General features: G+C 33.2%; 1 long non-coding RNA gene across 1 annotated transcript; it reads right to left on the reverse strand.

The window, feature by feature from the left end:
• Positions 1-1,862: 1,862 nt before the first annotated feature.
• LOC145800091 (uncharacterized) lies at positions 1,863-2,584 on the reverse strand. The gene is made up of 3 exons (XR_014341411.1): positions 2,495-2,584; positions 2,114-2,365; positions 1,863-1,998 (listed from the first exon to the last, which is right to left on the reverse strand). It is a non-coding gene; the product is annotated as an uncharacterized LOC145800091 (long non-coding RNA).
• Positions 2,585-13,627: the final 11,043 nt, after the last annotated feature.

Here is a 13,627-nt window from a genome sequence, read left to right on the forward strand (position 1 = left end):
TTCGGTTATGGTTGATCTTGGGTTGAGAACTTGTTCATGTCAAAAATGGGAAATAAATGGGTATCTATGTCAACATGCTGTTGCTGCAATTTTTAGGAGTGGAAAGAATTTGAATTCATTTGTTAAACCATTTTTTCATGCTGATATGTATCGTCAAGCACACTCGTTTTCGATTGGCCCAGTTCCAACTGTTGAAAAACCTGTGTATAGCATTGAAGATGCTATGATTTTACCTCCATTGAGCAAGAGACCTGCTGGGAGGCCGAAGAAGAACAGAATTGCTTCTACTGGAGAGTTTAAAAGGGTGATTAAGTGTAGTCGTTGTGAGAGTATTGGTCACCATAATAAGAGGACATGCAAGGAACCTTTGTTAAATAGTTGAGGATTATACATTTTATTGATTGAATAATACATTTGATGATTACTTTGTGTATTTTGTTTTGTGAAATGTATTTTTTAGACAGTGTATATAATAATATCAATCAAATTCATCCAGAGAAATTTTTCAATATCAGTTAAAGTGTGTTTGTTGATATATACCATAGGCAGTGGGTTTGTAGTACCTGTCAAATTCATCCAGAGAAATTTACCTATGGCAGAGAAAATTCTATGTGTTGTGTTTTGAAGCTTCATATTCATCCACATAAATTTGACAATGGCAGACTAAAGTACTGTGTGGATTGTGTTTTTAGAATTTGATAATTGTTTTGTACTAACACAGTGCATTAGAGATTGAATGATCATATAGGCACCTTCTTTGGCGAGATATGAGTTAAATTTATCTGTAAATTTCTGATAGCTTCATATTAGTCATTTCAAGAAATGTGCACAACAGACAGAGCATACAAAAATTTATTGTACAACCAAGAAACAAAATTAAGCTCTTTTGAAATTTCTCTGAGTTGAGAATTTCTCTGGACCAGGGAAGAATTTCTCTGGACTCACTTCAACTCAGAAATTTGTGTCAAAGCCAGAGAAATTTTCCTCACCAACTCGGAGAAATTCCTCCTTTCCAAATCACTCAACCCAGAGAAATTCATAACTCAGAAATTCCATTTTCTGTCAAATTCATCCAGAGAAATTTTCCACCATCAGAGAAAACTATCTAGGCATTGTGTTCTGAAATTTGAAATTCATGCAATGAAATTTTCCAGTGGCAGATAAAATTACTGTGTGCTTTGTGTTTTGTTGAGTTTGATGATTGTTTTGTACCAACACAAAGTATTACAGATTACATGATCATATAGGCATCCCCTTGGGATGATACAAGTTAAATTTCTCTGTGAATTTCTGGTAGTTCATACCAGAGAAATTTCTGTAGACAATTTTCTCTGGCAAACAATTTTCTCTGTGAATGGCAATAAAAATATATATATATATATATATATATTTAACCATCGATAGGTATGAAATTTACATTAGTCGAAATAAAAAAAAAAAAGAAATTTAGATTAGTCAAGAAAGGATATATACATATATGTCAAGGATCATCATTCCTTCAATGTATCAACAAGAAAGGATATATACATATATGTGAGACAATTTTCTCTGTGTGGATATGTACATTGTCTTCCTTTCACTAGTTTCACTATTACATTTGTGGTTCTTCTAGAGGTATTTCAATTGGTTTAGTCCATGACCGGCCAACTTCGGTCACAAATCTCTCTATGAGTTCTGCCCTCATCAACCTTATCTTTTGTGTGGACAATTTGGAGTTGATAGGTTCATGATTGCTATATTGTTTCATTATATAGCAGACAAAGAGGCCACAATCCGGACTGCATACGAATTATAGGTATGGTTAGTTTTAAGAAACATGCAAATCAGATTATCTTATTTATAGATGTATGAAACTTACGAATCGCTTTCTTGTTGTGGAGCATTGTTGACATACTCAAAGTCATAACTTGTGTTTTGTGAGTATATTAATTTGAAAGAGGGTTGTGATTGAGCGTCTCTTTCAAGGCAAGCTTTCAAAAAATTCTCCACGTAATCTTGCTGCAAAAAAATAATTTTTAAATAACAGAGAAATTTACGGACAAGTCAATGGGATTCTATGAAAATTATCATCACATAAAGATGATGATGGATCAGAGAAATTTGCACTCGTTACCAATTGTTTTGCATCTTTGACATATTTGTCTTCTGCATCATTCCTCCTTGGCCTCAGTGAGTTGTAGAACCTCCATAAATTGTCTTGTTTGTCCAGGACAAGCAAGGTCCAGTGATTTCCATGTGTGGACTTCTCATTACCTCCAGTATTTATTGGGAAATGGAGGAACCTGTAGTTCCTCCATGCTATTTCAATATGCTTGTCAAATAAGGACACTCGAAAAGTTTGATTTTCTGTCATCTTGATGAAATTCTGTGTTCAGAGAAAATCAAAAAATGGTTTTGTTATGACTAGTGACACAACTGGCTTCAAGAAGTATATTAAGAAGAGAAAGTAGTAAGTAAATTTCAGAGAAAATCAAATAAAATAGTAATAACATACTAAGCACATGGATGTGAAAAAAAATGAGGTTGGTTGTTGTCTCTCTCTCATTTGGTTAGCCAAAAGGATCTCTCCATAGCCATCAATGACCTGAAAAATATGATTTATAATTGTAATATTATTTTATAAAGGCTGATGGAACATTGCAGAGAAATTTTGATGAAAGGGAAAGACTTACATTGTTGGCAATTTCTTTTTGCTTTATTAGGTTTCCAATGTCTTCAAAGGAAATGAGATTCAACTCACTTGTCCAAATTAAAGCTCTACAAAATGACAAAGAAATGATTGAATTGTTGTTAATGCAACATAAGTTTATAATTTGTTGTTTGTTATGTTCTATTTTGTTTGTTGTACTTACTCAAGCCCAGACACATTTGATATGTGCTGCAAGATGTCTTTTATATGATCTTTTATCAATCTTGAAATTGGAAGAGTTTGTGGAAAGACCCAAGATTTTCTGATGTTTATAAGTTGAGGCAAGACGTACGCATCAGCATCAAGCACTTCTTTGTCCTTCGTGCTTTGCTCAACTTGCTTTGCAGTTTGTTTTGAAGCTCTAGTCATTTTCGCAACTTTGGGACAATGGAATTCTGGATCATGTTGCTTTTCCTTCCTTTCTTTTGCCTTTAAATTTTTTATCATTGACGTCGGATCTTTTTTTACTGTAGACAATGAAAATATTAGGAAAAATGAAATTTCTCTGAAGCAACAGATGATATTTCAATATGTAAATTTATTTAATTCAATAGTTTGCAGCTACCATAGAGTTTCTTCTTTTGTTTTGGTTGTTGTTTGTGTGGCATTTGTTCTTGTTGGGTTGTTGGTTGTTGGTTGTTGTTCCACTTGCATTCCAACTATACACAGTGAAAATCAAACAAGCCCCAAAAATGGAATAAGAAAATATACAGAGAAATGAAATGAGCAGTAGAAGTATAACTAATGTGTTCAGAGAGATATAACTTCCAGAGAAAATTACCAATGACAGAGAAAATTATAATAAATAGAAATTTCTCTGAGTTATGTTGACACAAGGACATAACTTTTTGTGGCTCAAGATTTTCACTGACCTTGTGGTTGAAGTTGTGTTGGTGTTCGGTATGGTAGTGTTGCTAGTTGGACGGATAGTTCTTGAACTTGTTCATGCAATTTAGCATTTTCAGTTTCAAGCTCCGAATTTGAACACCTCAACTGTTGAATTGTTTTTGTATCGTCTGCTTTTTCAACCTCCAACATCCTTAGTTTCATTCGGATTGTGCTTTCTTTTTCTTGAAGTTCTGAGTTATGTGATGTCAGGATTCTTATTGAAATATCCTTTTCAGCAAGTAATTCAATCCAATTTCTGTCTTCTTCTTTTTTAGATTAAGAAAGTGCCTTCAGTCTTTGACGTAGATCAGCAATTTGGGCATCCTTTGATTCCTCAAATTCTTCAGGCTGATGCATTGTTGAGCCACAAATGCCATCATGTTGTTGGTCCATCGGCTCATTATTTTCTTCTTCATCACTTTCATCCTTGTTCTCTTCTTGTTGTTCATCTTCTTCTTCATCTTCTTGTTCACTGTCTTATTCTTTCTGTTCATTTTGTTCTTTGTCTTCTGGTTCTATTTCTTCACTTTCTTCACTGGTTTCTTCTTCTGTGCTGCTTGCTTGATGTTCTTGTCCATTGCTGGCTTCGTATTCTTCTGTGTTGCCTTCTGCTTGTTCATTCCCTCCATCTTCAGATGGATCTTGTAATGTCTCCTTGAATTTAACAATTGCCTTTTTTAATTCTTTCTTCGTCTTTTTGCCAAGACAGAACTCCTCTGATGGGTTTTTGACTAGCTGCTTGTTATCAATCTGTAACAGGAGACTCTTTTATTAAAGAAATGTTACAAAATTCACTGAAAGAAAAAATTTAAATAAGGAAAATAAAATTCATCTAAATGATACTAATGGGAAACAAACTTCAGAGAAAATTGTATGGGCCAGACAAAATTAGAGACATGGAGTTAATTTTATGAGGCAGAGAAAATTATGAAACAAGCAACATAATTTAGATATCAGAGAAAATCAATCAAGGCATATAAGTTAATGTTTTACTATAATTGTGTTAGAGAAATTTGAATTTCAGTGAAAATTCATTAGAATGGTAGAAATAAACAGTGTTTATCAAAGATGTAAGGCACATAAGTTATGGGCAGAGAAAATTACACACAAGGAGATAAAATTTGATGGGCCAGAGAAAATTATGAAACAACCAACATAATTCAGATATTAGAGAAAATCAATCAGGGCATATAAGTTAATGTGTTACAATTGTGGTCAGAGAAATTTGGATGGCAGAGAAAATTGATTACAATGGTAGAAATAGACTAGTGGTAAGCAAAGAAGAAAACATAAATTGATAGTTCAGAGAAAATTGATCTTAATCAATCAATGCACAAGGAGGGAAACAAAGCAGTGGTCAGAGAAATTTTGGAATTTCACTGAGATTTCAGTAGCAATAAGAATCTAACCTGTCGAGGTGCAAGAGAGTGGACTGGTGTCTTTTGCAGCTGTTTCGTCAAGGTTTGCAGGTTCCACTTGGCACATCTTAGGAAGTCAATTGTGTTACTGTCTTCCGAGTCAATGATAGTTGCATGTTCACATAGCCAATACTGTGATGAAAATGAAAATAAATAAAATTTTGTAAACGCACAAATTTGTAAGTATGATAACTGCAAATTTGAATAGATATTATACTTACCAGCAATGCAATGACACACCCCGTAACTTTTTCTGGAGTTTTGTGCAATGCCATGATAGAATCAATCAATGTTGATGTGATTGCTTCCGGCCAATCATACTGTTTCATTGATTCAAGAGGTTCCACATACTTTATAAAAACCCAACCTATTGAATTCCCACTTGTTGCAAAAAATAGGGTGAGACACAAGTATAATGTAACAATGATTGCTACATCTTTGAAGTCAGTTAGTTGCTTGCCTTTCATTGCTTTGACCAAGGCATTTTTAAGAACAGGACCAGTGAGCCTTGTGTCCTTTTGGAATCTTCTCCTGAGGAATGCAGATTTTGGTTTTTTAGAGTATCTTAATGACATGGCTCCTTTACCTCCTTCCAAACCAAAAATCAGGTCATGTCATTTGTTGTAAAGGTCAGGTTCTTCTTCCCAACTGTGAATGCTTTTGTTTTTTCATTGTAACATTGGATTATGGCAACTACATCATCATCGGATTTTCTAGATTTTTTTGGATCCATCCTTCCAGTGGTTAGAGCTTGGATCAAATACCAGAATGGGGTCTTTTGAAGCTCTGGAAGATGTTTTGAATTGAATTTAAGTGTTTGAAAGAAGGAGACGACAGATGAGAGGTTGGATCGGAATTGAATGCTGTAGTGAGCTCTCTTTCTGTGGAGTTTAACAGGTTTGTTCCCCCTTGAGCTTGAGTCTTTTGAAGTTGGGGTACTCATCTGGATGCTAGTTGCTTCATCAGCTTGGACTTGTGTGTTTTGGGGAGGAGTTTGTGGTGTTTTGGTGCTGGTTTTTGATCTTAGATGATAAGAAGACTGAGAGAGTTGTTCTTTCTTGTTTGGTGTTTCTATTGTTTTGCTGCTGGTTTTTTATCCTAGTCCATAAGAAGACTGAGAGAGTTTCTGTTTTTTGTTTGGTGTTTCCGGTGTTTCGCTGCTTTTACGTTTTGCTATTTCTAGACAATGATTAAAACATAGAGATGTCAACATTAAATCCCAGAGAAAAATGGACATGTCAGAGAAAATTACAGATAAGGGAGAAAATTACAGAAAAGAGAAAATTGGAGATGGCAGAGAAAATTACAGACAAGGGAAAATTACAGAAAATTGGACATGCCAGAGAAAATTTGACATGCCAGAGAAAATTTGACATTAAAAATTAAATGTCAAAGAAAATCAACACAGCATCATAAACATGGAAGAGAAATTTTCAATAACTGTTTAAATTACATATAGAAGTAAACATACCAGAGAAAATGAATGATAGAAAAAAGTAAACATGGCAAGCGAAAGAAAATTTCCATTCCACAATTAGCAAAGATAAGATAAACAAAGTAATGTAAACATGCCACTGAGAATTACACCATATTAAAATCAAGAATTGAACAAAATAAACATACCAGAGAAAAATGCACATTCTGGAGAAAATTACACATTCTTGAGGAAATTTCCATTCCAGAGAAAATTTCAATTCATAATATTAAAATGCAAGAGAAATTTACATACACAACCAGAGAAAATTAACCATGATAAAGACACTCAAGGGAGGAAAGTGGTGCGATGTGGTCAGAGAAAATTATAAATACCAGAGAAACTTAGACAGGGGCAAGAGTGTAATAGACATTGCAGAGAAAAATACATATTCCAGAGAAATTTACAAAGCAGAGAAATTCATAGACAAAATCACAGAAACATGTTCAAGAATAAGATCAAAATTCAGAGAAATAACTTTTCTCAAAGTACACATGACAGAGAAAATTCAAAGAAGAAACATTCATTTCAGTCCATAATATTAAAATTCCAGAGAAAAATAAAATGACAAAGACACACAAGGGAGGAAAGTGATGTGATGTGGTCAGAGAAAATTATAAATATCAGAGAAACTTAAGACAGAGGCAATAAAGCAATAGACATTCCAGATTAAGATAGACATTCCAATTAAAAATACATATTACAGAGAAATTTACGGAGCAGGAAAATTTATAGACAAAATTACAGAAACATGTTCAAGAATAAGATAAAAACACAGAAAATTATTTTTGTGAAAATAAACATGCCAGAGAAAATTGAAAGAAGAAACGTACATTAATAAAAAATCAGAGAAATTCAAATGCCAGAGAAATTTACAGATAAAATCACACAAACATGTTGAAGAATAAGTTCAAAACATACAGAAATAACTTTTTTCAAATTCAAGTAGCTTTTTATTACGAAATTGAAACCCTAATTTATAGAAGGTTATTATAAAATGCTATTAACTGTGTTTCCAGAGAAAATCTAGTTGTATTGTAAAAAAACTGACCAAAGTTAGGATGAAACTTGAATGACGAGCTGATATGGTGACGAAGATGCGACGTGACGAAGATGGACTGAGATGATGATGAGCAGTGAAAACGAAGCTTTAACCTAGGTTAGAGAAATTTGTGAGGAAGGAATGTGAATGGTTTTTGGAGAAGATAACGAAGCTCTAATGTCGATGGTGCAGATGATGTTGAAACCCTAATTCTGCTGTTCTCCTGTTCGTGAAGATGCTGGATGTTTGGAATGTAACTCAGACGTCGGAATGAGTTTGTTTCTGTGTTGATTTTGGCAAGGGTATTTTGGTCCACAAAATAATTAAAAACGCGCGCCAAGTTGTTTCAGGGACCTGATGCATGACTATCCTTTTGAGTGTCCTTTATCCTCTAAATTGTTATTATTAGGGACCTTAAAAAAAATTCTCCTAAATTTTATGTACCGAAATTACTCATCACACATTTTTTTTTTGTTTTTTGATCAATCCATTGGAGAGTAATTCCCAACAACCAAATAAACCATCCCCCAAATTTAATTTCAGACATGATAATTACATGCTCCCTTCAATATTTCTATAATTAAAAAATATATATTTATTTGCAGACACCTCATCATCAATTTGAGTCCGGGTTACTACCGGGGAGCAGTTCAAATCCGACTTTCAACCCAAACATTTTTTTTTTATTGTGATAATCAGCTATTTAAACCAATTAATATACACCTCAACTAGAAAGATGAAGAAGATAGAAGGATCAGAATCAAGAAGATTTTCCGGTAGTCTTTGTTATTTTGTTTGGTTAAATTTTCGAAAGCTATTTCTCAACAAAATTGAAAAACTAATTTGGTAAAAAAAAATGAAAAAGTTAAGAACGAAATTCATTACTACATGATATGGCTTTCTCGTTCTCTTTCATTTCTTTAATTAAAAATAATTTTTGAAAATTTAAAAACTTTTTTTCTATTTATTTTGGTCAAATTACTTTTTAATTTTTTAAAATAATTTTAATATACAAATACTAAAAACTTAACCAAACAAAAATATGTTTTTTGTTATTTTAACATAACACAACGGTTAATAATTTATATTCATTATTAATGTTTTTATATTTATACACACATACATATAATTTAACTCAGGTTCCAAGTTGCTCGGCATGCCCATTGTCTTCACCCAAATCTGTTCCAAAATTTTTTCGGACTCTACATTTCTGCCCATGGCCTCACAAAATCTAAAATCATGTTGTCCAAGTCTTAAGGTTATGTTTGATTCATAAATTTGGAGAGTGATTTGGAAACCAAACCAAACCAAATCAAACCAAGCCTTAAGTCCAATCAAATGGGGTCGGCTACATGAATCCTTCTTCTCCACGCGGCCCTATCAAAGGCCATTTCATTAGTCAAATTAAGTAGATTCATATCTCTATTTATAACGCTAGTCAACGTTAATCTAGGCCTACCCCGTCCCCTAACATTTCCATCTATCGTTACAGCATCGTATCTCTTCACTACTGCCTCTGTTGGTCTCCGTTGAATATGACCAAACCATCTCAAACGATTCTCTCTCAACTTATCTTCTATCGGTGCTACTCCTACCCATTCCCGAATACACTCATTCCTGATCCTGTCCTGTCTAGTCTTACCACACATCCACCTTAGCATTCTCATCTCAGCCACACTCATCTTATCTACATGTTGTTTCTTAGTTGCACAACACTCCGTCCCATACAACATAGCTGGTCTAATAGCCGTTCTATAGAACTTACCTTTTAGTCTAGTGGGTATTCATTTATCGCACAATACCCCAGACGCACTTCTCCACTTACACCATCTTGCCTTAATCCTATGGGCCACATCTGCATCAATCTCTCCCGCTGTTGTGATAATCGACCCTAAATAACGAAAATGTTCACTCTTAGGCAGTTCTTGGTTCTCAATCTTCACTTCTCCTCTGCTTTCATTGTTACTGTTACTAAATTTACACTCCATGTACTCTGTCTTAGTTCTGCTTATCCGAAATCCTTTAGATTCAAGAGCTTTTCTCCAAACCTCCAACTTTGTGTTAACTCCTTCTCTAGTCTCATCCACTAACACAATATCGTCTGCAAACAGCATACACCATGGCACGTCATCCTGAATATTTATCGTCAACTCGTCCATAACTAAAGCAAAAAGATAAGGACTTAAGGTAGATCCTTGGTGTAACCCTACAGTGATAGGAAATTCATTTGTTTCTCCAGCTGGCGATCTAATAGTGGTAACTATCCCTTCATACATGTCCTTAATCACGTCAATGTAGCCTTTTGTCACCCATTTCTTCTCTAACGCCCACCATATTATATAGGAAAATAAAATAGAAAAAGTTGTGTCAAATTAAATGAAATTTAAATATATTTTATTTATATTTTAACTATCTTTTCTCTTTTCCTTTCTAAATACATTTCCAAATTCTTGAAGCAAATTGTAACAAACCATCACAGATAGGTGGTTTACATGGGTGATTTTAAACATATAAAGCACTACTAATTTGTTATTAAATAATTTGAATTTAAAATTTTTAGTCATATTTGTAGATCCACATATACGGACATTTAGGGCTGTGCAAGATACCGCCTAACCCGCACCGATTCGCATCAATTTGCACTGCTCTAACCGCTAACTGCGATTTAAACTTTAAAATTTATAATCCGCCAACCGAACCGCTCCGCTACGCTATAGTTAATATATATATATTTTTTAACTTCCAATGAAATATCAATGTAAAAATGAATGTGAGAGAGATTTAAGATATAAAATTTATTACAAATTAGTGGTTATATATATGAATTAGTAGTTATATATATGAAACATATTATGTAAAATTATTTTGTGTTATATATTTAAAAAATATTATACAAATTAGTGTTATATATTATGCAAATGCATGATAGTTAGTTAAAATATTTTTCAATCCGTCAATCCGTCAAAAATCGCCCAAATTGCAATTTATCAATCCGCTAATCCACTAACTCGGTATTTGATTTGTAATTTTACTCTAAAACCGTCCGAACCGCACCGCGCACACCCCTACGCACATCATACAGCCTAAATGATATTGAGTTGGACTCAGGTCCATGTTGTCGAAGCCTCAAATGATATTGAGTTGGACTCACGTTTGTCGGCTTGGTCCGTCCGGAGTTGCAATTCTACGTCTATATCCCGCTGTGCCTGAGCCCCCCTGTGTTGGTGTTGTTTTGATTTTTGATTAGTAATTTTTAACTTATAATAATAAATTATACCAAATAAACCCATAACCTCATTTGGATTTGGTTTGAGGTCCGTTGGCTATTAGATATGGCCACCAAAAGGTAGGGCTGAATCTTTTGTTATGATTTTATCACATAGAAAATGTTAAACATTCTTGCGTTTTTAATTTTTTTACATTGAATTATAAATTTTACTAAATTTTGTTCATAAATGAATACAAGACGCAAAACACTCATTAGAGAAGCCAAATTCCACTTGAGAAATGATGTTTGTCTAATTTTTTAGGATAATTTATTAAGAATTTTTTTTTTTTCAAATACTTGCATTCTAATTAGTCCGTAACATATTTTTGTATTTCAATAAATTCTATTATTTGGACATTTGATCAATCAAATCCTAATTCTCATATTTAAGATATTTTATAGACAATTTTACTCTTATAAATATTTTTTGAGCCCTTAAACTTGGTGATGTGAACATTCATATTCAACAATGTGAAACATTTATGTTATCAATAAGAACATTATTATTATTCGAGGTATTTTGATAAACATGTTATCCATAGAATTTATTAAAATATAAGAAAATAATTTGAATTAAGTGAAATTTAAGTAGATAAACAAAAATTTGTGAATAAATGCTCCAATTTTTTTACATAATAATGTGAGTGTGCATAAATAATATTAAATAAAAAATTTTTCTCTAACATTGTCCATTGCAGTTAGCTGCGTGGTTATGTGACACATCAACAGAAACCAATCATATGCTAGGTAAAAAGACCCAAACCACGCCTTAAACAACCTAATCCTCATAACAAAAGAACCCAATATCAAGCACAAGAGGGGACTAGTTAAAAAAAACAGCACAAGAGGGGACCGCTCAAATGCAAAGCTCCACGAAACGAGACCTTTTAAGAGTAAAAATTTAATGATAAACCCTACCATCGTACCACATATATATATAAAAAAAAAATAGCAAAGAACTATTGGATGATAATATTCCTTTAGAAGATGATCTTCACCTCCGAACATAAAGCACCAAAATCTGTCAACTTGCAACATAGGAGATCAGATTCAGCACAGAATTACAACATATAAGAGTTTTAGAAATCAAATTTTTTGATCTCTAAAAATGAAAATTTTGCTGCAAACATATTTTGGGACTATTTTCTATCGTCATGAGGATAGTCGCTAAATGATCGTTTCAAAAAGTAAAAAACAAGTCTTTTAGTGATAAAATTTTGAAAATATTACTAATAAAAAGTAGGGACAAAATAATTTGGTTTCAAAATAGTTTATTTTTTGAGACAAAAAATTTGGTCCCAAAATGATAATTATTCATCACTAATGTCCAATTTTCGTTGTTAAAAATATAATGATGAAACTTTTCACAACAAAAATAATTGGTTCCTAAAAAATAATTTTGTCCCCAAATTTTAGTCTTTAAGATCTTAATTTTTTGTAGTGCCAATGTGAATAGAGCAATCCAGAACTTTTAATTTTAGATCCCAAACTATCTTGGAATAAGTCATACAATCAGTAAACTTAAAAAAAAACACTTGAGAAATTTGCAACCACCTAACACTGTTTTTGAATTATAGATTTAGATGAAAATGTCAAAAGAAAATAATAATAATAAATAAATAAATAAATTAAAAAAAATTAGCCTAATATCCCTCTCCAACTTTGACTAGTAAGAGGTCGACAATTTTTTTTTCCCTGTTAGTCAAGGTCCCTCACACCCTTTGCTCGCGTTTTATTCAAAAAAAATATCAACCTTGCAATCATTCTTCTCTCATCTCTCTCTACAGATTTGGGTCTCTCTTCTCTCTCTCATCTATTTCTCTGATCTCTTTTTGCCCAAACCCTAGAACCCAAATCCACCATCTCTTCATTCTTCGATATCGCCAACTCTGCCTCCTTCCATTCTAACGATCGCTTCATCACCACTGGCTCCCACTCCGACCTCGTTCATATCTTCGACGTCAAGTCCTGAACCTCCCTCCGCTGCCTTCACGGCCATGCCCACCCCGTCTATCTTGTCCGCTACCATAAGGCCGGATCCTTGATCCATCTACTGAAGACTAAGGAATAGATGATCATGGATAACAATAAACTCGCGGATCTGGCGGAATTTGAAGGACCTTCTGAAATTTCTCTACGCTTTCGATTCCATTGCTATTCAAGAAGTTCATTGCTCTTCGGTTCTCTAGGTTTTGAATGGTGCATCAAATGGTAGAGAGAGAAAGTGCGTTTATTGACTATATTTGTAGAGAAATTTTAGAGAAAATCAGATATGCCAAAGAAATCAACATACAAGTAAATTTCACCAACTGTATTTGTAGAGAATGTGAATTTCTCTGACTACATTTGTAGAGAAATTTTATATGCAAGTCAGATTGCAAGTGTGTGATGGCCAAAAAATATCAACATGGTAGAAAAATTTCAAAGAAAATCAAATGCGCCAAAGAAATCAACATGCAAGTAAATTTCTCTGACTACATTCGCAGAGAATATAAATTTTTTTGACTATATTATCAGAGAAATTTCAAATAAAATTAAATGTGCCAAAGAAATCTACATGCAATTAAATTTGACTACATTTGTAGAGAGTGTAAATGTAACACCTCCAAAACAAATGCAACTAATCCAACTCATAAGAGAAGTGAGTATGATAGAAGTGATATGCTTTCATTCATCAGAGTTCATGTTACAAAAGATAGCACATGCAATACATATTCATAAATGTTCATCCTGAATCTATAACATATAATACCAGTTAGTAATCAACCAAATAAATTCCCTACGGACTTAAATCTTTCCAAGACATTGCTTGTTTACAATAAAAGAAAGAGCCTAACTCAATACAACT

The sequence above is a fragment of the Camellia sinensis genome, chromosome 9 (assembly GCF_055761805.1).
Source record: "Camellia sinensis isolate YWXY chromosome 9, ASM5576180v1, whole genome shotgun sequence".
In the NCBI taxonomy this organism is placed as follows: Eukaryota; Viridiplantae; Streptophyta; class Magnoliopsida; order Ericales; family Theaceae; genus Camellia; species Camellia sinensis.